General features: G+C 37.9%; 1 protein-coding gene and 1 non-coding gene across 3 annotated transcripts in view; one reads left to right on the top strand and one right to left on the bottom strand.

Moving 5' to 3' along the window:
• The window catches only part of KCNJ3 (potassium inwardly rectifying channel subfamily J member 3), a 184306-nt gene that overhangs the window by 9691 nt on the left and 148749 nt on the right, over positions 1-25866 (bottom strand). The gene's annotated exons all lie outside the window — the stretch shown is intronic.
• On the top strand, positions 22579-22650 carry TRNAS-GGA. The gene has a single exon. It is a non-coding gene; the product is annotated as a tRNA-Ser (tRNA).

The raw sequence follows: 25866 nt of genomic DNA, 5'->3' as shown, positions 1-25866 counted from the left end.
ATCCAACCAGTCAATCCTAAAGGAAATTAACCCTGAATATTCATTGGAAGGACTGACGCTGAAGCTCCAACACTTTGGCCACCTGATGTGAAGAGCCGGCTCATTAGAAAAGACCATGATGCTGGGAAAGACTGCAGGCAGGAGGAAAAGGGGATGACAGAGGACGAGATGGTTGGATGGCATCACCGACTCAATAGACATGAGTTTGAGCAAGCTCTGGGAGATGATGAAGGAAGGACAGGGAAGCCTGGCATTCTGCAGTCCATGGGGTTGCAACGACTGAGTGACTGAACAAATATTTGCACCTGAATATTCTGAGAATTAAATGAAATTAATTAATAAATATATGTAATTAAGTTATATTTATGTAACTTACTTGTATAATTAAATTATATATATATAATTATATATATCATTATAATTATAAAAAATATATATATATAGCTTGTGCAATAAAAATTGTCACTTTAATCCAAAGACTTAGAGGCTATACAACTCTAGAAATTTCATTATACATTTATACACACACAGCTGAAATATTTAGCCAAGTTACATCTTTTTGTTTCTTAATTCTACCCTCTTTGTCTATTTTGTCTTTAAATGGGCAGTGGTTTTTATAAGTGAGTTGACTAATAGCTTAGCATGCATGTCATGTGCTATGAAAGTGAAGTGAAAGTTGCTCAGTCATGTCCGACTCTTTGTGATCCCATGGATTATAGAGTCCATGGAATTTTCCAGGCCAGAATACTGGAGTGGGGAGCCTTTCCTTTCTCCAGAGGATCTTCCCAGCCCAGAGATCCCATCCAGGTCTCCCACATTAAAGGTGGATTCTTTACCAGCTGAGCCACCAGGGAAGCCTAAGAATACTGGAGTGGGTAGCCTATCCCTTCTCCAGCTGATCTTCCCAACCCAGGGATCGAACTGGGGTCTCCTGCACTGCAGGCGGATTCTTTACCAACTGAGCTATCAGGGAAGCCCATGTGCTATATCACAAAGTAATTTCCTAGTCTGCCCTATGCACTGCTCTGAGGATTACTGAATAAGGTCTGTAGCTGTGCCGTTCCTAAAGTACTTCCAAAATTTCACCCATCACCCAAGATGTAACAACTGTAAAGCTCCCTTGGCATTCTCTGCATGCTCCCTATTGTTTCACTGAGCTGAACTCTAAAGGATAAAGGTTCTGAGGAAGCATATGATGTTTGGAGCTTTATTTTGTTTACAAAGCATAAAGACCCTGTGTACACAGCTACTCAATAATACTAAGGTCATGGCATCAGGCTCTTCTGGGATATATGTTGCAAAGTTCCTAAGAATGCATCATTGGCTTCCAAACACTGCAGTTTTTAAAAAGATGTATGTTTTTAAAGCTCAGCGTATTTTGATCAGACAGACTTTGGTAAGATGTTTCTGGCATACATTCAACCAAATATTATCCTCTATTATTTACAGGCACTTGGTCTTACAATGTGCTCACAGACATCAAATTGCTATTATTGCCTAAGTTAGGTTAAAGTCCAATAAATAAATAAATAAATAAAAACACCAGAAGAAAAAAACAATTATATTTGTTAGAGAATAAAGTGTAAATAGAACATTTAGCAATAAATGTTTCAAATGAATTACTTTAGATTTCTGAGTTCCCAGAAGAACAAAAGAAAAGAAAATAGATTTTTATCCAATTCCAATAAAACAAAATGTTAGCTTCCCAGAAAGGAATATAAGTACAGGTCCTAAGGGTCAATGGCAGATGGAATATATGATGCAGAATTCATTATCATACTGATGAAAATATAGTTAAGAGAATCAGGGTAATATTAAGTAAAAGGACATGGGCCTTGAATATAAACGAGACTGTTGCTGTTTTAACCACTCATTAGTAAGTCCTTGCGGAGAAGGCAATGGGCATCCCACTCCAGTATTCTTGCCTGGAAAATCCCATGGACAGAGGAGCCTGGAAGCCTGCAGTCCATGGGGTCGCTGAGGGTAGGACATGACTGAGTGACTTGACTTTTACTTTTCAATTTGATGCATTGGAAAGAAAATGGCAACACACTCCAGTGTTCTTGCCTGGAGAATCCCAGGTATGGGGGAGCCTGTTGGGCTGCCGTCTATGGGGTCACACAGAGTCGGACACGACTGAGGTGACTTAGCAGCAGCAGTAGCAGTAAGGCCTTGGGCATACTATTTTAATGATCTGAATTTTGATTACTAAAAAAAAAAAAACAATAGTAATAAGGGATAAAAATATATTTAGGATAAAAATATAATATTTATAAGGCTATTATGATTATATTATCTAGCTGATGGGTTTACCATATATCTGATAAATAATAAAGGTTCAATAATTGATAGCTATTATCAATTATTATTATTATTATTAATGTTCCAACTAGATAAAAGATCATTTTATTTCAATTCTTTAGTGAACACTTCTTTAGAATCAACTCAAGGTAAATGAAATAATTTTCGTCTTGTTTCTATTAACCTGATATATTCCAGGTTGTTTATATTTATCTAGAATATGAGAGAAGATCTATCACTACATACATAATAAAGTGAGTCAAGTCTAGCACAGTTAACCTGGACTGCCCTGCACAAATGTGACTAATTTTACAGCAGCAACTATGTCCCTCAAAATACAATTAAATTCTCTACTTTGTTGACAAGGCACTATCTTCAGCTCTCCACACTCACTTCATATAGAAGCACTGTAGAATTTAAAGGATATATTTTCAAATGATTATCATTCCCTTAACTAACTGGAAATGTTCAATTCTTGCATATCTTTTTCTTTTTTTCCTTCACGGCATCTATTAAACATTCTTTCTTGCACTGACAACTATAGAATCAAAGCTACCTAAATCCATTCATGCTATTGTTTTCTCCTGTTAAGATATGATTTTTAGCTTCTGAAATATCTTAATAGTATAGGTATAATGCAACCTAATTACTATTAGGAATATACCAATGTATAGTAAAATACCCTATATTATTAGACTGAAATCATAAAAGATACTTTTCAAAGGGAAAAATGTAATAGAGTTTTAGCTTAAAAGAAAACAGAATATCTTTCAGATAATGCTGGAAGAAATAGAGGGAAACAAGGGAATGGGAAAGACTAGAGATCTCTTCAAGGGAATATTTCATGCAAAGATGGGCACAATAAAGGACACAAATGGTACGGACTTAACAGAAGCGTAATATATTAATTAAACGTGGGAAGAATACACAGAAGAATTATACAAAAAAAGATTTTAGTGACCCAGATAATAACAATGGTAAGGCCATTCACCTAGAGCCAGACATCCTGGAATGTGAAGTCAAGTGGGTCTTAGAAGCATCAGTAGTAACAAAGCTAATGGAGGTGATGGAATTCCAGTGTAACTATTTAAAATCCTATATGATGATGCTGTGAAAGTGCTGCACTCAGTATGCTAGCAAATTTGGAAAACTCAGCACTGGCCACAGGACTAGAAAAGGTCAGTGTTGATTCCAATCCTGAAGAAAGACAAAGCCAAAGAATGTTCAAACTACCACACAATTGCACACATCTCACAAGCTAGCAAAGTAAGGCTCAAAATTCTCCAAGCCAGGCTTCAACAGTACGTGAACTGTGAAATTCCAGATGTTCAAGCTGGTTTTAGTAAAGGCAGAGGAACCAGAGATCAAATTGCCAACATCCGCTGGATCATGGAAAAAGCAAGAGAGTTCCAGAAAAACAGCTATTTCTGCTCTATTGACTATGCCAAAGCCTTTGACTGTGTGGATCACAATAAACTGTGGAAAATTCTGAAAGAGATGGGAATACCAGACCACCTGACCTGCCTCCTGAGAAACCTATATGCAGATCAGGAAGCAACAGTTAGAACTGGACATGGAATAAGGAACTGGTTCAAAATTAGGAAAGGAGTACAAGGCTGTATATTGTCACCCTGCTTATTTAACTTATATGCAAAGTACATCATGAGAAATACCAGGCTGGATGAAGCACAAGACGGAATGAAGACTACTGGGAGAAATATCAATAACCTCAGATATGCAGATGACCCCACCTTTATGGGAGAAAGTGAAGAGGAACTAATGATGTTTATCACTTCATGGAAACTAGATGGGGAAACAATGGAAACAGTAAGAAACTTTCTATTGGGGGGGTTCCAAAATCACTGCAGATGGTGACTGCAGCCTTGAAATTAAAAAACTCTTGATCCTTGGAAGAAAAGCTATCACCAACCTAGACAGCATATTGTAAAGCAGAGACATTACTTGGCCAAAAATGTCCGTCTAGTCAAAGCTATGGTTTTTCCAGTAGTCATGTATGGATGTGAGAGTTGGACTATAAAGAGTTGGACTATAAAGGCTGAGTACCAAAGAATTGATGCTTTTGAACTGTGGTGTTGGAGAAGACTCTTGAGAGTCCTTGGACTGCAAGGAGATCCAACCAGTCCCTCCTAAAGGAAATCAGTCCTTGAATATTCATTGGAAGAACTGATGCTGAAGCTGAAACTTTAATACTTTCACTACCTGATGAGAAGATCTGATTGACTGGAAAAGACCCTAATGCTTGGAAAGATTGAAGGCAGGAGGAGAAGAGGACAACAGAAGTTGAAAAATGAGGATGTTGCATGCCATCACCAACTCAATACACGTGAGTTTGAGTAAGCTCTGGGAGTTGGTGATGGAGAGCGAAGCCTGGCGTGCTGCAGTCCATGGCATCACAAAGAGTCGTACATGACTAAGTGACTGAACTAAACTGAATTGAATACTGGAATTTAATCAACAGCTTGTCCATTGATACATGACAAAGTATGTTGCAGTCCAGATATAAACTCAAACCTCCAAATCCAGAGCCAGTCTTTTTAACCTCTATGATACTCTTCTCTGGTTTTCTTAAGTGGATGACTTTCCTATTAGTTAAGTACTGTTTTCCATACATACTGCTTAGTTTATGCTATTTTGACTGCTTGAATTGTCCTCTACCATCTCTCTACCTGTTGATGTAATTCCTCATATTTAAAGAGGAGAGTGAAATGGTACCTCATTGTGGTCTTGATTTGCATTTCCCTGATAATGACTGATGTTGAGCATCTTTTCATTTGTTACCCATCCATATGTCTTCGTTGGAGAAACGTCTATTTAGTTCTTTGGCCCATTTTTTGATTGGGTCATTTATTTTTCTGGAATTGAGCTGGATAAGTTGCTTGTATATTTTTGAGATTAGTTGTTTGTCAGTTGCTTCATTTGCTATTATTTTCTCCCATTTCGAAGGCTGTCTTTTCACCTTGCTTATAGTTTCCCTTGTTGTGCAGAAGCTTTTAATTTTAATTAGATCCCATTTGTTTATTTTTGCTTTTATTTCCAGTATTCTGGGAGGTGGATCATAGAGGATCCTGCTGTGATTTATGTCAGAGAGTGTTTTGCCTATGTTCTCTTCTAGGAGTTTTATAGTTTCTGGTCTTACATTTAGATCTTTAATCCATTTTGAGTTTCTTTTTGTGAATGGGGTTAGAAAGTGATCTAGTTTCATTCTTTTACAGGTGGTTGACCAGTTTGCTGGAGAGGGTGTGGAGAAAAGGGAACCCTCTTACACTGTTGGTGGGAATGCAAACTAGTACAGCCACTATGGAGAACAGTGTGGAGATTCCTTATAAAACTGGAAATAGAACTGCCTTATGACCCAGCAATCCCACTGCTGGGCATACACACCGAGGAAACCAGAATTGAAAGAGACACATGTACCCCAGTGTTCATCACAGCACTGTTTATAATAGCCAGGACATGGAAACAACCTAGATGTCCATCAGCAGATGAATGGATAAGAAAGTTGTGGTACATATACACTATTGACTATTACTCAGCCATGAAAAAGAATACATTTGAATCAGTTCTAATGAGATGGATGAAACTGGAGTCGATTATACAGAGTGAAGTAAGCCAGAAAGAAAAACACCAATACAGTATACTAACATATATATGGAATTTAGAAAGATGGTAATGAATACCCTATATGCGAGACAGCAAAAGAGACACAGATGTAAAGAACAGACTTTTGGACTTTGTGGGAGAGGGAGAGGGTGGGATGATTTGGGAGAATGGCATCGAAACATGTATACTATCATGTAAGAAACAAATCACTAGTCTAGGTTCGATACAGGATACAGGATGCTTGAGGCTGGTGCACTGGGATGACCCAGAGAGATGATATGGGGAGGGTGGTGGGAAGGGGGTTCAGGGTTGGGAACTCATGTACACCTGTGGTAGATTCATGTCAATACAGTATTGTAAAGTAAAAAAAAATAAAATTTAAATTAAAAAAATAATAAAATGAAAAAAAAAAGAAAACAGAAAAAAAAAAAGAGGAGAGTGAAAAAGTTGACTTAAAGCTCAACATTCAGAAAACTAAGATCATAGCATCCAGTCCCATCACTTCATGGCAAATAGATGAGAAAACAGTGGAAACAGTGGCTGACTTTATTTTGGGGGGTTCAAAATCACTGCAGATGGTGATTGCAGCCATGAAATTAAAAGACGCTTACTCCTTGGAAGGAAAGTTATGACCAACCTAGACAGCATATTAAAAAGCAGAGACATTACTTTGCCAACAAAGGTCTGTCTGGTCAAGGCTATGGTTTTTCCAGTAGTCATGTATGGATGTGAGAGTTGGACTATAGAGAAAGCTGAGCACTGAAGAATTGATGCTTTTGAACTGTGGTGTTGGAGAAGACTCTTGAGAGTCCCGTGGACTGCAAGGAGATCCAACCACTCCATCCTAAAGGAAATCAGTCATGGCTGTTCATTGGAAGGTCTGATGTTGAAGCTGAAACTCTAATACTTTGGCCACCTCATGCAAAGAGTTGATTCATTGGAAACGACCCTGATGCTGGAAGGGATTGGGGACAGGAAGAGAAGGGGACAACAGAGGATGAGATTGCTGGATGGCATCCCCAACTCGATGGACATAAGTTTGAGTCAACTCCAGGAGTTGATGGTGGACAGGGAGGCCTGGCGTGCTGCGATTCATGGGGTCACAAAAAGTCGGACACGACTGAGTGACTGAACTGAACTGAACTGAACTTGAAGTTCAGATCAAATGAAATTAATTCTATGGAGTTTTTCCTAACAGGATTTTTCTACTTTAATTTACTACATTTTAAATGTGTCTTATTTTCATGTTCACATGCACATATACACACATCACATTCTTTGACAAGTAAGTGTATTAAATATCTCAATGACACACACACATATGTACATATTCATCGCTGATAATGTTTAACATTTATTAATTTGTTAAGCATCTCCTTTCTGCCAGGCACTCTTCTAGATGCTGAATTACAAGGTATTATGGCAATGGGATGAAAGATCAACACTCTCAACCTCCATGTTTAAACCCAAGCTTTTGGGTACTTCCCTGGCAGTCCAATGGTTATGACCCTGCTCATCCACTTCAGAGGGCACAGGTTTGATTCCTGGATGGGGAACAGGGATCCCATATGCCACAGAGTGCATTTTTCTACCACAGAGCCAGAAAAATTTAAAACATAAATAAAAGTAAAAGCAATTTGTCTTTTAGGATGCAGTGGAATACTACATTTACATTTTCAATTAAAAATAAAATAAAAAATAAACCTAGTCTGAAAAATGACTAGTAGTCTACCACACAGTTCACACCCACTATGTGAAAAAAAAAAAAAAACATTCTGGGGTGAGGACAGATTTGTGCACACATTCAGCTATGTAAGGGCACAACCAATTGTACCTGAATTTAGGATACAGTTCATTTTTATGCAGTGATAAGTAATGGAGAAATCACATATTTGATCCATATTTACTATGTACCTTACACTGTATATGCTCCCCTGGTGGCTCAGAGGGTAAAGCATCTGCCTGCAATACAGGAGACCTGGGTTCGATCCCCGGGTCAGGAAGATCCCCTGGAGAAGGAAATGGCAACCCACTCCAGTATTCTTGCCTGGAGAATTCTGTGGATGGAGGAGTCTGGTAGGCTACAGTCCACAGGGTCACAAAGAGCCAGACACGACTGAGCAACTTCACTTTTTGTTCATTCATTATGCTTACAGATAAATATTAGAGTAAGTTTCTTGAGAGAACTCTTTATCAACATAACATTGCTAGTATCCAACACTGTGCCTGTATTGGATGCTTAATGCTTTGTTTGGAAGAGACAGTAAAAGGAATAGAGGAAAGTGATGAATGGGAAGGCTAAAACGGCAGTGCAAGAAAAGTCAACTTTTTGAATGAACAAAGTTCCCATACACATGGATAATTTATTCACCACCAGGAGAGACTGTAGTCAACAAAATGGAAGGGATATAACTGCAGTATAGATACATATAATATGACAATATTGATTACTTTCTATGCTTTTAAGGTGATGATCTATTAATTAGTTCAACACATGAACTCAAAAATTCACTCTGAAACAACTATATTAAGAGCTTCTTATTTTGATTAGTAAAGTAGGGAGGGGAAAATCTTAAAATATATTATATATAATGACTATGTATTATATATAATCACTATGAATGATTCTTGCACAAAGAAGCAAGACATACTTGCTAATAAATCATATTCAATGATAATCAGTCATTTTTTTCCTTACATTTTTGTGAAATTATACACTGATAGATGTACAACTAGATACATCTACTAGAGGTTAGATTTATCCCCACTTAACCATTAAGTATTATGATAATTAAATTACTTGAATATTTTGATACACTTGAATATGTGACCTCTACTTATAGCTAAAGTTTTGAAGAAACTACCCCTTATGCAACTATAATTGATCACCTTAGAAAATGGAGACAATCCATTTTTATCAGATATTTGAAAACTTATTTTCCCTTTAATTCATGAGATTCACTTTTTATATAGGTTGCTATATCATTTTGCATCACAAACTATGGCTATTTTTTTAACATCTTCTTTGGCAAAAATTCAAATACATTTTGTTTGCTTGCAGGCTTAGAACAGAGCCTGAATAAATATTTGCAATTCAGCGGTTGTGCTGGTTCTACGCTTTGCAGTAAAAGGTCAGGGAATTTTGCTTCTAATTTGTTGTTGTTATTTACAAAGCCTAAATGAAAAATAAAGTCCCTAAAATTTTATGAGAACTATTACAGAGTAGCTTTTATTTTAGGAGTGAAAAACTCCACATTACAGTAATAATCACAAATATATGATATTTTATAGGAAAATGATTGGTTTGAACACATATACACAAGTCTTTTGAAATAATCTATTTATCTTCCACGAAATAAGCAGGTATTTAAAAGTCAAACTATTAAAGGTTTCCTGAAACTACATTGTTTCTCATCTCCAAGAATAACACTTTAAACAATTTGAATTAAAAAAAATAAAATCACTTCAAGTAAAAAGTCATATATAAAAATGCTAAGGCAAATAACATATGAGATGCGAATAGTAACTTCCTTAAATTGACATTTTCAGAAGAAGCCAAACTCTGTAGCTTTATGCTAAAATATAGCTCAACTCTTAAGGCACTCTAAATTTTTTCCCATCTTTTAAGTAAAAAATGATCTCTCTACAGCATTTCGTTCATGAAGGGAACCAAGATATAAAGGAAAAATTCTCAACTGGTGACCTCCCACAGTGGTCCCCACTGGTTTGGTGAACTTGTGGGAAAATTTTATCATATATATCTTTGCAGAAAGTTTTGACATTTACAAACAGAATTATTTATATCATATAAATGATGCTGGTATATACTATATAAAACTGTCTAATATTCAAATACTTCTTAATATTAAAAAGGTCTAAATTATGACCTAATTGACATTGTACGGAGACAGGGATCAAGACCATCCCCATGGAAAAGAAATGAAAAAAGCAAAATGGCTGTCTGGGGAGGCCTTACAAATAGCTGTGAAAAGAAGAGAAGCAAAAAGCAAAGGAGAAAAGGAAAGATATAAGCATCAGAATGCAGAGTTCCAAAGAATAGCCAGGAGAGATAAGAAAGCCTTCTTCAGGAGTCAATGCAAAGAAATAGAGGAAAACAACAGAATGGGAAAGACTAGAGATCTCTTCAACAAAATTAGAGATACCAAGGGAATATTTCATGCAAAGATGGGCTCGATAAAGGACAGAAATGGTCTGGACCTAACAGAAGCAGAAGATATTAAGAAGAGGTGGCAAGAATACACAGAAGAACTGTACAAAAAAGATCTTCATGACCCAGATACTCACGATGGTGTGATCACTCATCTAGAGTCAGACATCCTGGAATGTGAAGTCAAGTGGGCCTTAGAAAGCATCACTATGAACAAAGCTAGTAGAGATGATGGAATTCCAGTTGAGTTATTTCAAATCCTGAAAGATGATGCTGTGAAAGTGCTGCACTCAATATGCCAGCAAATTTGGAAAACTCAGCAGTGGCCACAGGACTGGCAAAGTTCAGTTTTCATTCCAATCCCAAAGAAAGGTAATGCCAAAGAATGCTCAAACTACTGCAAAATTGCACTCATCTCAGTTCATTTGCTCAGTCGTGTCCAACTCTTTGCAACCCCATGAATCGCAGCACGCCAGGCCTCCCTGTCCATAACCAAATCCTGGAGTTCACTCAGACTCACGTCCATTGAGTCAGTGATGCCATCGAGCCATCTCATCCTCTGTCGTCCCCTTCTCCTCCTGCCCCCAATCCCTCCCAGCATTAGAGTCTTTTCCAATTAGTCAACTCTTCGCATGAGGTGGCCAAAGTACTGGAGTTTCAGCTTTGCATCATTCCTTCCAAAGAACACCCAGGGCTGATTTTCAGAATGGATTGGTTGGATCTCCTTGCAGTCCACAGGACTCTCAAGACTCTTCTCCAACACCACAGTTCAAAAGGATCAATTCTTCGGTGCTCAGCCTTCTTCACAGTGCAACTCTCACATCCATACGTGAACACAGGAAAAACCATAGCCTTGACTAGACGGACCTTAGTCAGCAAAGTAATGTCTCTGCTTTTGAATATGCTATCTAGGTTGGTCATAACTTTTCTTCCAAGGAGTAAGTGTCTTTTAACACTAGTAAAGAAATGCTCAAAATTCTCCTAGCCAAGCTTCAGCAATACGTGAACCATGAACTTCCTGATGTTCTAGCTGGTTTTAGAAAAGGCAGAGGAACCAGAGATCAAATTGCCAACATCTGCTGGATCATGGAAAAAGCAAGAGAGTTCCAGAAAAACATCTATTTCTGCTTTATTGACTACGCCAAAGCCTTTGAATGTGTGGATCACAATAAACTGTGGACAATTCTGAAAGAGATGGGAATACCAGACCACCTGACCTGCCTCTTGAGAAATCTGTATGCAGGTCAGGAAGCAACAGTTAGAACTTGACATGGAAAAACAGACTGGTTTCAAATAGGAAAAGGAGTACATCAAGGCTGTATACTGTCACCCTGCTTATTTAACTTCTATGCAGAGTACATCATGAGAAACGCTGGACTGGAAGAAACACAAGCTAGAATCAAGATTGCTGGGAGAAATATCAATAACCTCAGATATGCAGATGACACAACCCTTATGGCAGAAAGTGATGAGGAACTAAAACACCTCTTGATGAAAGTGAAAGTGGAGAGTGAAAAAGTTGGCTTAAAACTCAACATTCAGAAAACGAAGATCATGGCATCTGGTCCCATCACTTCATGGGAAATAGATGGGGAAACAGTGGAAACAGTGTCAGACTTTATTTTGGGGGTCTCCAAAATCACTGCAGATGGTGACTGCAGCCATGAAATTAAAAGACGCTTACTCCTTGGAAGAAAAGTTATGACCAACCTAGATAGCATATTGAAAAGCAGAGACATTACTTTGCCAACAAAGGTCCGCCTAGTCAAGGCTATGGTTTTTCCTACGGTCATGTGAGAGTTGGACTGTGAAGAAGGCTGAGTGTCGAAGAATTGATGTTTCTGAACTGTGGTGTTGGAGAAGACTCTTGAGAGTCCCTTGGACTGCGAGGAGATCCAACCAGTCCATTCTGAAGGAGATCAGCCCTGGGATTTCTTTGGAAGGAGTGATGCGAAAGCTGAAACTCCAGTACTTTGGCCACCTCATGCGAAGAGTTGACTCATTGGAAAAGACTCTAATGCTGGGAGGGATTGGGGGCAGGAAGAGAAGGGGACAATAGAGAATGAGATGGCTGGATGGCATCGCTGACTTGATGGACGTGAGTCTGAGTGAACTCCAGGATTTGGTGATGGACAGGGAAGCCTGGCGTGCTGCGATTCATGGGGTTGCAAAGAGTCGGACATGACTGAGCGACTGAACTGAACTAAAGGAGAGAAAGACAAAGGAGAAAAGGCAAGTAAATTAATCCACTTAGAATATTAGGACCCAAGCTCTCTGGATGGATGCCCACTTAATGAAGCATAAGATAGAATTAATAACTGGTAAAGAAGAAAAGAAGAAGCTCATTTTGTGATGATACATACCTACAGGTATCAATTTTTAGATGAATCATCATCAGAAACTACATTCTCAAATGTTCTGCCAATTTTAACAGACTTGCACCTATTGATGTTTAAACTTCGATACAGGACTTTGTGAACAAGATTAAAACAAGGATTAGAAAATAACATCTTACAGTTATTTTATTTCAAGAAATATTTTAGTCTTTCTGATAAACATTCCTGAAGTTAAACAAGTTTTGACTGACCTGAAAAATACATGAAATGTGTATTATTAAATCCTCTGAAATATACTGACACAAAAGTATCCAAAGTTATCCTGAGACTGTTTCATTCACTAATTTATACCTTTATTTATCAAGAATTCCAAAAGAAGTGAAATAAATTTGTCCACATTTTGGGAATACATAAAGAATAATAGAAATCTTTTAAACTAAATCAAACAGAAGAATATTGGCAGTATTGATTTTTAAAAGAGGAAAGGGAAGTTGGTTGATGGGATGAGGTATGGGGAGTGAGCTTTGTTGCAGACATGTTATTATGATGTAATATACAGAGTTTATAGCAATATCACCTAAAATTTATTGTATATACATATTCTAGTCTATGCTAAGATTTGAAATGAATTATTTCATTTTCAAAATTCATGTAAAGTTGTTGCTCTCTCATTTTTAGCTAATAAACCTGCACCTAAAAAAAAGCGCAAAAGATCTGAACAAACCATTCATCAAAGAAGATATACAGATGGCAATCAATCATATGAAAAGATGCTCCACATTGTATGTCATTAAAAAATTGAAGAGTAAAATAACAAAGAGATACCACTATACCCTTATTCAGTTCAGTTCAGTTGCTCAGTCGTGTCCGACTCTGCAACCCCATGAATCGTAGCATGCCAGGCCTCCCTGTCCATCACCAACTCCTGGAATTCACTCAGACTCACATCCATCGAGTCAGTGATGCCATCCAGGCATCTCATCCTCGGTCGTCCCCTTCTTCTCCTGCCCCTTATTAGAATGGCCAAAATCTGGAGCACTGACCATAGCAAATGCTGATGGGGTTGCGAAGCAACTGGAACTCCCAGGCACTGCTATGGGAACGCAAAATGGTACAGCCACTTTGGAAGACAGTTTGACAATTTCTTCCAAAACAAAATGTAGTCTTACTATATGATCCAGCAATAAGTCTGTTATTTATTCAAATGAATTGAAAATTTATGTCCACACAAAAATCTGCACACAAATATTTACAGCAACGTTATTCATAATTGCCCAAACTTGGAAGCAACCAAAATATTCTTCAATAGATAAATAGATAAACAAACTGGTGTGTATCTCCACAAAAGAATACTATTCAGTGATAAAAATAAATGAGCTATCATGCCACAAAGAGACATGGAGTAATTTCAAATGGATGTTATTAAGTGAAAATGAGTAAATCTGAAAAGTCTACATACTGTATGATTCCAATTATATGGCATTTTGGTCTGGAAAAGGCAATGATGGAGAGAGTGAAAAGATTAATCAGTACAGTGTTTGGGGATGAACAGCTGGCACACCAGGGTTTTTAGGGCAGTAAAACTATTCTGTGTGATGTCATTACATAGTTGTCAAAATTTAGAATGCACAACACAAAAGGTGAACTCTAATGTAAACTATGGATGTAGGCTAACAAGGACTTGTCATTGTTGGTACATTGATTGTAAGTGATGAAAACAGATTGCTTCTATTTTGGAATTAACTCTTCTACACCACAGGAGCCCTTATCAGTGCTTACATGCTACATTTCAACCATTTTAGTCTGCCTTAAAGGTGAGCCTAGGTACCATAATGCACATGGTGGGAAAAACAAAACAAAAAAACTATGGACAGAGATACACTATCAAATCTGTTTTCTTTAACAGCTTCTAAATTTTTAATATTATAATTCACAAAGGGGTCTGAAACAGTTAAATTAAAAAAAAAACAAACATTACTTTTAAGGGTGGAATGAAAAGTCACATAATTAAATACCCTATTTTGCTGTTTTTACATTTGTACACTCTAACTATCCTGCTCACAACAGGCCTAGCCTATTTACATAAGTGTAAATGGGCAATCTCTCTTACTGTGCCTATATTTTATCTCCACAAAATGAATGGAAGTAAGAAATAGGTATATTTTCTATGTAGGCTAAGTTAATTTTCAGAACCTAAGTTTAAAGTCAAAGTTTCCACAAACAAAGATATAATTATGCAGCCATTCTTTAAAAATATAAAGAAAATTCTCCCTCTGTAATTTTAAACTATCATGACTGCTTATACCATCTACAGGGGCTCCATTCCCTCTGATACTGACAGTTGCTAGTTATTTATAGGCTGTTCTCATGCTCTTTTTAATCTACTTCTTCCCTTAAGCAATACAGACTCTTTTTTTAATCTTTCTTCAGACATGAATTCTTTAAGTGCATATAATATCTAATAAACAGTGGAAGAAGTAGAGCTTACTGTAAAGTATTTAACAAATAAGATCTAAGTCTAGGCCTGTTATGAGAACATTCTAGGATCTCAATGAAGAAATGTTCCTATCATCAGAAGAGAAAGGGAAATATACACAGACTATTCATCAAGAGAAGGAGAAAGTAAACATTCAAAACCTCAATCTGCCAGAGGTGATTTAAGATGATACTCATGAAGCTTATGCTTCAGGGACTTCCACTAGCACACGTCCTTTTCATTTTCACATACTTGATTTCATCATTTTGTACTCTTTTTTCCTTAAAAAGACCTCCTCCTCAGATTATGAGAGCATCCACTCCTGCCTAGATTTGTACCCACAAAGTGCTGTAACATGCAATCAAAGTGACATGCTCAGTGACACAGACTGCATCCACAGTTAAAAAGATTTTCCATTATCTTGTGCAATTATTTTATAATTTATCTGTTCTTAGTATTTTTTAACTTTGGAAGGAGATTATACATTCTGCATACCTTTTAATGACATTCCCTATTTCACCTCAAGTACATAACTTATCTGTACAAACTGCCCAAACATGACATCATGTTTCCCCACCTCAGATCTAATTCATAAAACAGCACCTGGAAATTAGCCTAAGGACTCTTCCTCACCATTTCCATTCTTTGATTTCATAGAAAATTCAATAAATATTGCCTGTTATTAGTACTACTACTATTATCAAGATTTCAACGTTTACTTTCAGGGACCAAGATCATATTAAGCACAACTATTTTATAGTGAAAGGTTAAACTCTCTTATTTCCTTGGAATGCTGAAAAACCTCTATCTGACAAGTAGTGTCTGCTGTTTTATATTGAAGGAAATTTGTACTTATCACCTGGAAAAAAAATGTGCTGCTCCACTCAGTGGGGGGTAATTGATGTGTTTAATCAAAGGTTGTGACACTGTCTGATAGGCTTTGCAGAAATCACCTTGACTGTTTCCTGGAGAAAATATCTGATCAGGGCAAGACTAAAGCAAGTAGACCAGTTGAGAAGCTGTGTTAAAAGACAATGACTGTGGAGATAGATTGAAAAGATATTTAAGAGGCAAATTTAACAAAACTTGAAAACTGATTATATTTAGAAGGTGAGAAAGATGGGAGACCAACAATTTCATATTGTTAGAAAGACGAAGATGGATGGACATGCCATGAAATTTTACTAGTACTTCTCATAAGAAAAAGAAGATAATAATAGCAAATTAAATCATACCCTTTTATTTTCTGAACTTTTTGATTAAACGTTTGACAGTTGCGTACCATCCTGCCTGCCAACTGAGAGTCCTAGCAGCCAGTAGCATGAGAAAAATAACCATCCTCATCTAATCATGTGCCATTAAACCAAGAACAATTACTTTCAACTAAGCTGTCTGTCCATTCTGCTGAGCTCAAAGGAAATGTTACGACCAAAATGTCACCTCAAATCTCAAGTTTCTATATCTAGCATTTATTTAATTAATTATAGCTTCTTTGTTTCACTCCTGATATGCTGACAAAGCACTGACTAGGTCTCAGCCAAGTAAATCAGATTAAATACATTGAATTTGAAGTACATGATGCACATCAATGCAATTGTTTTTCCAAGGCTCCTTTCTGGACAAATAGCTATCAATAACATTACAGTGATTTGGTGATATTTTAAAATATAGTTTTTATGGAAGCCATTAACTTTCCTAAAATCAATAGAAATCTGTTGGAAAACAGCCACAATTCACTGCTTCTTTTCCAAGAATACAAGAGCAAAATAGCACCCCCCCCAACAAAAAAAAGAAAGTACTTTATTAAGAACTGTGAAAAAGAAATGTATCTAAGGTAAGCTGAGCAATCTTAACCTGAATAGCACAATTAAAGAAACTCAGAATAACTTTGAGTTAGGACTTAGGAAACATAATCTAAAACATTAACTTGTTTCAAAGAGGGAAACTGAGATACAAGAACAAATTCCTATAAAGGTGCCAGTCTCATCTATTTTTCACTTATAACACGATTCAATGTATAAGATGATTTCAAAACTAGGAAAGTGAACTCGGAATGTGAGTTCAATGACCAACTAATTTGAACACAACCTAAAGCCTTGCTTTAAAGTGAAGAGAGCTGTGGTCTTGTCTCAGTAATTTCACTCTCAGTATAGGTTTAGTTATATTTTGAGCTATGTCTTATTTTAATTGACAGTACTGGTTGTTATTACAATATGTAAAGGGAACAGCCATCTGTCTCTCTCTTTATTGCCATTTAAAAATAAAATAATGTCTGTGTTTCAAACCTTTATATCTATTCCAAGGTCCTTTCAGATACTTTCAACCTTTGCTTACCTAGGCGAGGAAGCAAGTAACAGAACCTGGATGGTATGGTGGATGATATGGTACCATTAAGCAGAGGGTTGTTAAAGTTTATTCCTTTAGATCTAAACATTATACAAAATCTATTATATACAAGACAGCATAGCTGGCATAACACATTTTTGATACAGTGCATTGGTTAAGGAGGAGGCAGTGATCAAGACCATCCCCAAGAAAAAGAAATGCAAAAAGGCAAAATGGTTGTCTGAGGAGGCCTTATAGATATCTGAGAAAAGAAGAGAAGTGAAAAGCAAAAAAGAAAAGGAAAGATATAAGCAACTGAATGCAGAGTTCCAAAGAATAGCAAGGAGAGATAAGAAAGCCTTCCTCAGTGATCAATGCAAAGGAATAAAGAAAAACAACAGAATGGGAAAAACCAGAGATCTCTTCAAGAAAATTAGAGGTATCAAGGGAACACTTCATGCAAAGATGGGCTCAATAAAGGACAGAAATGGTATCGACCTAACAGAAGCAGAAGATGTTAACAAGAGGTGGCAAAAATACACAGAAGAATTGTACAAAAAAGATGTTCATGACCCAGATAACCACAATGGTATGATAACCAAGAACCAGACATCCTGAAATGTGAAGTCAAGTGGGCCTTAGGAAGCATCAGTACTAACAAAGCTAGTGGAGGTAATGGAATTCCAGTTGAGCTGTTTCAAATCCTAAAAGATCAATGCTGTGAAAGTGTTGCACTCAATATACCAGCAAATTTGGAAAATTCAGCAGTGGCCACAGGACTGGAAAAGGTCAGTTTTCACTCCAATCCCAAAGAAAGGCAACACCAAAAAAAGTTCAAACTACTGCACAATTGCACTCATCTCACACACTAGTAAAGTAATGCTCAAAATTCTCCAAGCCAGGCTTCATCAGTAGGTGAACCATGACTTCCAGATGTTCAAATTGATTTTAGAACAGGCAGAGGAACCAGAGATCAAATAGCCAACATTCACTGGATTATCGAAAAAGCAAGAGAGTTCCAGAAAAAAATCTACTTCTGCTTTATTGACTATGCCAAAGCCTTTGACTGTGTGGATAACAAACAACTATGGAGAATTCTTCAAGAGATGGGAATATGAGACCACCTGACCTGCCTCTTGAGAAATCTGTATGCAAGTCAGGAAGCAACAGTTAGAACTTGACATGGAACAACAGACTGGTTCCAAACTGGGAAAGGAGTACGTCAAGGCTGTATATTGTCACCCTGCTTATTTAACTTATATGCAGAGTACATCATGAGAAATACCAGGCTGGATGAAGCACAAGCTGGAATCAAGATTGCCGGGAGAAATATCAATAACCTCAGATATGCAGATGACACCACCCTTATGGCAGAAAGTGAAGAAGAACTAAATAGCCTCTTGCTGAAAGTGAAAGTGGAGAGTGAAAAAGTTGGCTTCAAGGTCAACATTCAGAAAGCAAATCATGGTATCTGGTCCCATCACTTCATGGCAAATAGATGGGGAAACAATGGAAACAGTGACAGACTATTTTTTTGGACTCCAAATCACTGCAGATGGTGACTGCAGCCAATAAATTAAAAGCTGCTTGCTCCCTGGAAGAAAAGCTATGACCAACCTATACAGCATTTTAAAAAGCATAGACATTACTTTGCCAACAAAGGTTTGTCCATTCAAAGCTATGGTTTTTCCAGTAGTCATGTATGGATGTGACAGTTGGACTATAAAGAAACCTGAGCACTGAAGAATTGATGTTTTTCTACTGTGGTTTTGGCGAATACTCTTGAGAGTCCCTTGGACTGCAAGGAGATCCAACCAGTCTATCCTAAAGGAAATCAGCCCTGAATATTCACTGGAAGGACTGATGGTGAAGCTGAAGCTTCAATACTGTGGCCACTTGATGCGAAGAACTGACTCATTGGAAAAGACCCTGATGCTGGGAAAGATTGAGGGCAGGAGGCGAAGGGGACGACAGAGAATGAGATAGTTGGATGGCATCACCAGCTCAATAGACTTGAGTTTGAGTAAGCTCCGGGAGAAGATGATAGACAGGGAAGCCTGGCATGCTAAAGTCCATGGGGTCACAAAGAGTCAGACACAACTCAGTGATTGAACTGAACTGATTGGTTAAGTAAATTCTACTTTCCACTGATTATTTTTCAAAAACTCTATAAATATTTTTCCCCTGAATATATCTCTCTAGCAATATAGTGTGAAAGTTTTTGATTTTGAAAGGATATATAAGATTTTATGCATCCAAAGACATGAAAAAAAATGAGAGTAAAGAAATTTCCCATCCCTGCCAGAAGAAGCACCATGCAAGGAAGCAGTTCGTGTTTGAAGTGTATGTCTTAACCTTGTGCTTCACGTTAGAACAGAATAGCTCTGTTTTAACTGAACCAGTAGTCCATCTGAACTGTGTTCTCCTTGCCATTCCATGATGACATCTTTCAATTCTGATGGTACTAAAGCCACTGATTACTTCAAATTCCCCAACCAGTCTTCCCAAATCAACACCCCGAAATGCCAACACTCCTTCCCCATCTAGCAAACTTGACATTTTTAAAAATATTATTTACTTAATAGGAGGATAATTACTTTTCAGTATTGTGGTGGTTTTTGCCATACATCAATATGAATTGGCTACAGGTATACATGTGTCTCCTCCATCCTCAAAACCTCTTTCACTCCCCCCCACCCCATCCCTCCAGGTTGTCACAGAGCACTGGCTTTGGATGCATCATATTTCAAACTAGCCCTGGTTATCTATTTTACACGTGGTAATAACTCTCTTTCTTTCTTTGAGTATTTGAGAATCTACTCTTTGCTTTGTTTCTTCTTACACGTGGGAGATGGGCAGGGCTGAGGTCACTGGGATCTCTATGAAGGACCTAAAGATTTTGATGTCTATTAAAACATTTGGGTAGGTTTTCCAAGTTTTGGGTAGGTTTTCCAAGTTTTGGGTAGGTTCAGGTTTATGAGGCTTTCAGAAGATGGCTCTTGTCAGTGAAACCTACACATTTAGTGATCGCATGAAAATATGCTTTAAACATTTTTAATGTATATGTTAATAAGGAAGCAGTAGTGATTTTGAAAATGGAGTCATTGTTGCTCTGGCTATTTACTTAATCTTCTAGAACTTAATTTTAGCACAACTAGAATGCAAATGTCAAACTCATGTCATCAGTTTAATGTGAAAGTTAGCAGAGTATAGAAATGCACTAAAAAATGTGTTCTTGAATCTAATATATTGTTAGATTGTACTAACAGATTCCATATTAGTATGCCTATATATGCTCTCTTACATATATAACAAGATATTATATACAATATGAGTGTTATACATAACATACTAACCTACTATTAGTCTCTGATAGTCTGCTTGTATTTTCTAAAATGTGAATTATAGGAAAAAGTTTTCTCTAGAATCTGATTATTAGAATCATTACCAGTGATATCAGAAAATAAAATTCCTTATCATAATTATGTTGAACTATATGGTATTACACTCGAGATAACATCTATCTTAAAAACCTATTTGCACATGAAATCTCTTAAACACACTTGTTTCAGTAAAATTGGCAATTTTCTGAACATTCACAGGAAGCACCTATACACTTCTGTCTTCAAATTGTTTACTATCTCTGATCCTTGTGTCCTCGAACAATCACTACTTTGTGAGACTCTTAGAAGTTGAGAGCTGAGATGAATTGTATTTCAAGTAGGGGTCATCACAGGAAAGAGGCAATGGTCTCTTCATACTTGACATGCAGAGAGAGTCATCAACATGAATGAGGCAGTTCATTTAGTAGGACACCTGTTAAACTGACTTAGGAAAATGTCATCTTTCAAACGTCTTAAAGGAAATTTCTGAGTTACTGAAATTTCTAAGTACTAAGCCACAGAAAAGTGATAGATTTTATCAACACACAAGTCAAAAGGAAGGAGAGATCATTTTGAGAACTTCTTTGATTGAAGTATAAAAGAAATATATACTGCTAACCAAAACACTAACAAGCCAAAAAGAAGCTTATGTCTAGATCACTCTGCTTGCAGAAGTTAGGTTTTCTCAGCAAATCAAGGAAGGTATAAATTAAAAGATATGTTTATGATCAGAATGGGATATGAAGGAAGATTTATTAAGTTGGAAAGGAGTGAAGGATGTGATGTGGCAAAAGGTTGTCATCTTAGAGAATAGAATGCACCAACAATAAAGGGAAATGGGGATCCTGGAGTCTCAGATACACAGACACATAAAAGTAATGAAACTTTACACATTCTAACCTGTTCTTCAGTATTCTTGCCTTGAGAACCCCATGAACAGTATGAAAAGACAAAATGATAGGATACTGAGAGAGAAACTCCCCAGGTCAGTAGGTGCCCAATATGCTACTGGAGATCAGTGGAGAAATAACTCCAGAAAGAATGAAGGGATGGAGCCAAAGCAAAAACAATACCCAGTTGTGGATGTGACTGGTGATAGAAGCAAGGTCTGATGCTGTATAGAGCAGTATTGCATAGGAACCTGGAATGTCAGGTCCATGAATCAAGGCAAATTGGAAGTGGTCAAACAACAGATGGCAAGAGTGAACGTCGAAATTCTAGGAATCAGCAAACTAAAATGGACTGGAATGGGTGAATTTAACTCAGATGACCATTATATCTACTACTGCGGGAAGGAATCCCTTAGAAGAAATGGAGTAGTCATCATGGTCAACAAAAGAGTCCAAAATGCAGTACTTGGATGCAATCTCAAAAACGACAGAATGATCTCTGTTCATCTCCAAGGCAAACCATTCAATATCACAGTTATCCAAGTCTACGCCCCAACCAGTAACACTGAAGAAACTGAAGTTAAATGGTTTTATGAAGACCTACAAGACCTTTTAGAACTAACACCCCCAAAAGATGTCCTTTTCATTATAGGGGACTAGAATGCAAAAGTAGGAAGTCAAGAAACACCTGGAGTAATAGACAAATTTGGCCTTGGAATGCAGAATGAAGTAGGGCAAAGACTAATAGAGTTTTGCCGAGAAAATGCACTGGTCATAGCAAACACCCTCTTCCAACAACACAAGAGAAGACTCTACACATGGACATCACCAGATGGTCAATGCCGAAATCAGATTGATTATATTCTTTGCAGCCAAAGATGAAGAAGCCCAATACAGTCAACAAAAACAAGACCAGGAGCTGACTGTGGCTCAGATCATCAACTCCTTATTGCCAAATTCAGACTTAAATTGAAGAAAGTAGGGAAAACTGCTAGACCATTCAGGTATGACCTAAATCAAATCCCTTATGATTATACAGTGGAAGTGAGAAATAGATTTAAGGGCCTAGATCAGGGCTTCCCTGGTGGCTTAGAGGTTAAAGCATCCGCCTGGAATGTGGGAGACCCGGGTTCGATCCCTGGGTTGGGAAGATCCCCTGGAGAAGGCAATGGCAAACCACTCCAGTACTCTTGCCTGGAGAATCCCATGGAGGGAGGAGCCTGGTAGGCTACAGTCCATGCAGTTGCAAAGAGTCGAATATGACTGAGCGACTTCACCTCCAGATCTGATGGATAGAGTGCCTGATGAACTATGGAATGAGGCTCGTGACATTGTACAAGAGACAGGGATCAAGACCATCCCCATGGAAAAGAAATACAAAAAAGCAAAATGGCTGTCTGGGGAGGCCTTACACATAGCTGTGAAAAGAAGAGAGGCAAAAAGCAAAGGAGAAAAGGAAAGATACAAGCATCTGAATGCAGAGTTCCAAAGAATAGCAGGAAGAGATAAGAAAGCCTTCTTCAGTGATAAATGCAAAGAAATAGACGAAAACAACAGAATGGAAAAGACTAAAGATCTCTTCAACAAAATTAGAGATACCAAGGGAATATTTCATGCAAAGATGGGCTCAATAAAGGACAGAAATGGTATGGACCTAACAGAAGCAGAAGATACTAAGAAGAGGTGGCAAGAATACATGGAAGAACTGTACAAAAAAGATCTTCACGACCCAGATAATCATGATGATGTGATCACTAATCTAAAGCCAGACATCTTGGAATGTGAAGTCAAGTGGGCCTTAGAAAGCATCACTATGAACAAAGCTAGTGGAGGTGATGGAATTCCAGTTGAGCTATTTCAAATCCTGAAAGATGATGCTGTGAAAGTGCTGCACTCAATATGCCAGCAAATTTGGAAAACTCAGCAGTGGCCACAGGACTGGAAAAGGTCAGTTTTCATTCCAATTCTAAAGAAAGGTAATGCCAGAGAATGCTCAAACTACCGCACAATTGCACTCATCTCACATCCTAGTAAAGTAATGCTCAAAATTCTCCAAGCCAGGCTTCAGCAATACGTGAACCTTGAACTCCCTGATGTTCAAGCTGGTTTTAGAAAAGGCAGACAAACCAGAGATCAAATTGCCAACATCTGCTGGATCATGGAAAAAGCAAGAGAGTTCCAGAAAAACATCTATTTCTGCTTTATTGACTATGCCAAAGCCTTTGACTGTGTGGATCACAATAAACTGTGGACAATTCTGAAAGAGATGGGAATACCAGACCACCTGACCTGCCTCTTGAGAAATCTGTATGCAGGTCAGGAAGCAACAGTTAGAACTGGACATGAAACAACAGACTGGTTCCAAATAGGAAAAGGAGTACATCAAGGCTGTATATTATCACCCTGCTTATTTAACTTACATGCAGAGTACATCATGAGAAATGCTGGGCTGGAGGAATCACAAGCTGGAATCAAGATTGCCGGGAGAAATATCAATTACCTCAGATATGCAGATGACACCACCCTTATGGCAGAAAGTGAAGAGGAGCTAAAAAGCCCCTTGATGAAAGTGAAAGAGGAGAGTGAAAAAGTTGGCCTCAAGCTAACATTCAGAAAACGAAGATCATGGCATCTAGTCCCATCACTTCATGGGAAATAGATGGGGAAACAGTGGAAACAGTGTCAGACTTTATTTTGGGGGGCTCCAAAATCACTGCAGATGGTGACTGCAGCCATGAAATTAAAAGATGCTTACTCCTTGGAAGAAGAGTTATGACCAACCTAGATAGCATATTCAAAAGCAGAGACATTACTTTGCCAACTAAGGTCCGTCTAGTCAAGGCTATGGTTTTTCCTATGGTCATGTATGGATGTGAGAGTTGGACTGTGAAGAAGGCTGAGCACTGAAGAATTGATGCTTTTGAACTGTGGTGTTGGAGAAGACTCTTGAGGGTCCCTTGGACTGCAAGGAGATCCCACCAGTCCATTCTGAAGGAGATCAGCCCTGGGATTTCTTTGGAAGGAATGATGCTAAAGCTGAAGCTCCAGTACTTTGGCCACCTCATGCAAAGAGTTGACTCATTGGAAAAGACTCTGATGCTGGGAGGGATTGGGGGCAGGAGGAGAAGGGGACGCCCGAGGATGAGATGGCTGGATGGCATCATGGACTCGATGGACGTTGAGTCTGGGTGAATTCCGGGAGATGGTGAATGTCAGGGAGGCCTCGCGTGCTGCGATTCATGGGGTAGCAAAGAGTTGGACACGAGTGTGCAACTGAACTGAATTGAACTGAACTGAAGCAATAATAACATAACAAGTAAGTAGGTAATGACCAGGCTATGGGCTTCCCTGGTGGCTCAGATGGTAAAGAATCTGCCTGCAATGAGAGACCCAGGTTGATCCCTGGGTTGGGAAGATCTCCTGGGGAAGGGAATGGCTACCCACACCAGTATTCTTGCCTGGAGAATTTCATGGACAGAGAAACCTGGTGGGCTAAAGTCCATGCGGTTGCAAAGAGTCAGACATTCCTGAGTTATAGAGAGGCATTTCATAGACAGCCAGGTCACAGAGAGCCATGAAGTCATACTAAGCAGAGTGAACTTGAGAGAAACACAGAAGCGTTGAAGAATATTAAATGTGTCACATACCTAGCAAGTGATCACTTCCCTTATAGATTCGTTTGATTTCCCTTTCAAAGGTCTCCTTTACATAGATTGCACAGGATGGCTAGCACCAAATAATCCACATGATTATTTTCCCTTAAAGGAGCATCACATGTGGTTTACTAAAGCCCTTTCAAGAAGACTCTATTACAGTCATTAGTTTCCGGTAGTTAGTTTGACCTGCATCCCCTGGAAGGTTACCTATAAATCTGTTTTTGATATAAGGCAGTTTCTAGTTCACAATTCCTCATCTGGGTTTCTTGTGACTGGATTCTGCTTTCTGGCTTCTATACATGAAAATGTATATTTATGATCTGTGTCATATGATTTAAATAGTTTCTCCATTTTGTAAATGGATTTACATATTTCTAAGTTAAGGAATATCGCTGCAGGCCAGAGGTATACATTGAGTTTTTTTAATAGACTGTCCACTGATTTTATTTCAGTGATATCACACAATGAACTCTTGACTTTTAAATAACTTTTAAAGGACTGAAAACTGGTACACTGTGACTTTGATGTCTATTACTTTAGGCACTCAGCTCTTTGTTAAAAATGAAAGCCTCGTACTTAATATTTAAGGAGACAAAGATGAGTATACCAAGAAATAAATATTAATAAAATTACTAACACAATGATATATTCTCAAGTATGAAATAATTTAGGGCCAAATATACTCTTCTCAAATTCTCACTCCTTTAAAA

Source organism: Oryx dammah, unplaced genomic scaffold (assembly GCF_014754425.2).
Source record: "Oryx dammah isolate SB20612 unplaced genomic scaffold, SCBI_Odam_1.1 HiC_scaffold_27, whole genome shotgun sequence".
Lineage (NCBI taxonomy): Eukaryota > Metazoa > Chordata > Mammalia > Artiodactyla > Bovidae > Oryx > Oryx dammah.
Note: the sequence above shows the minus strand (reverse complement) of the source record. Positions and strands in the feature narration are given on the sequence as shown.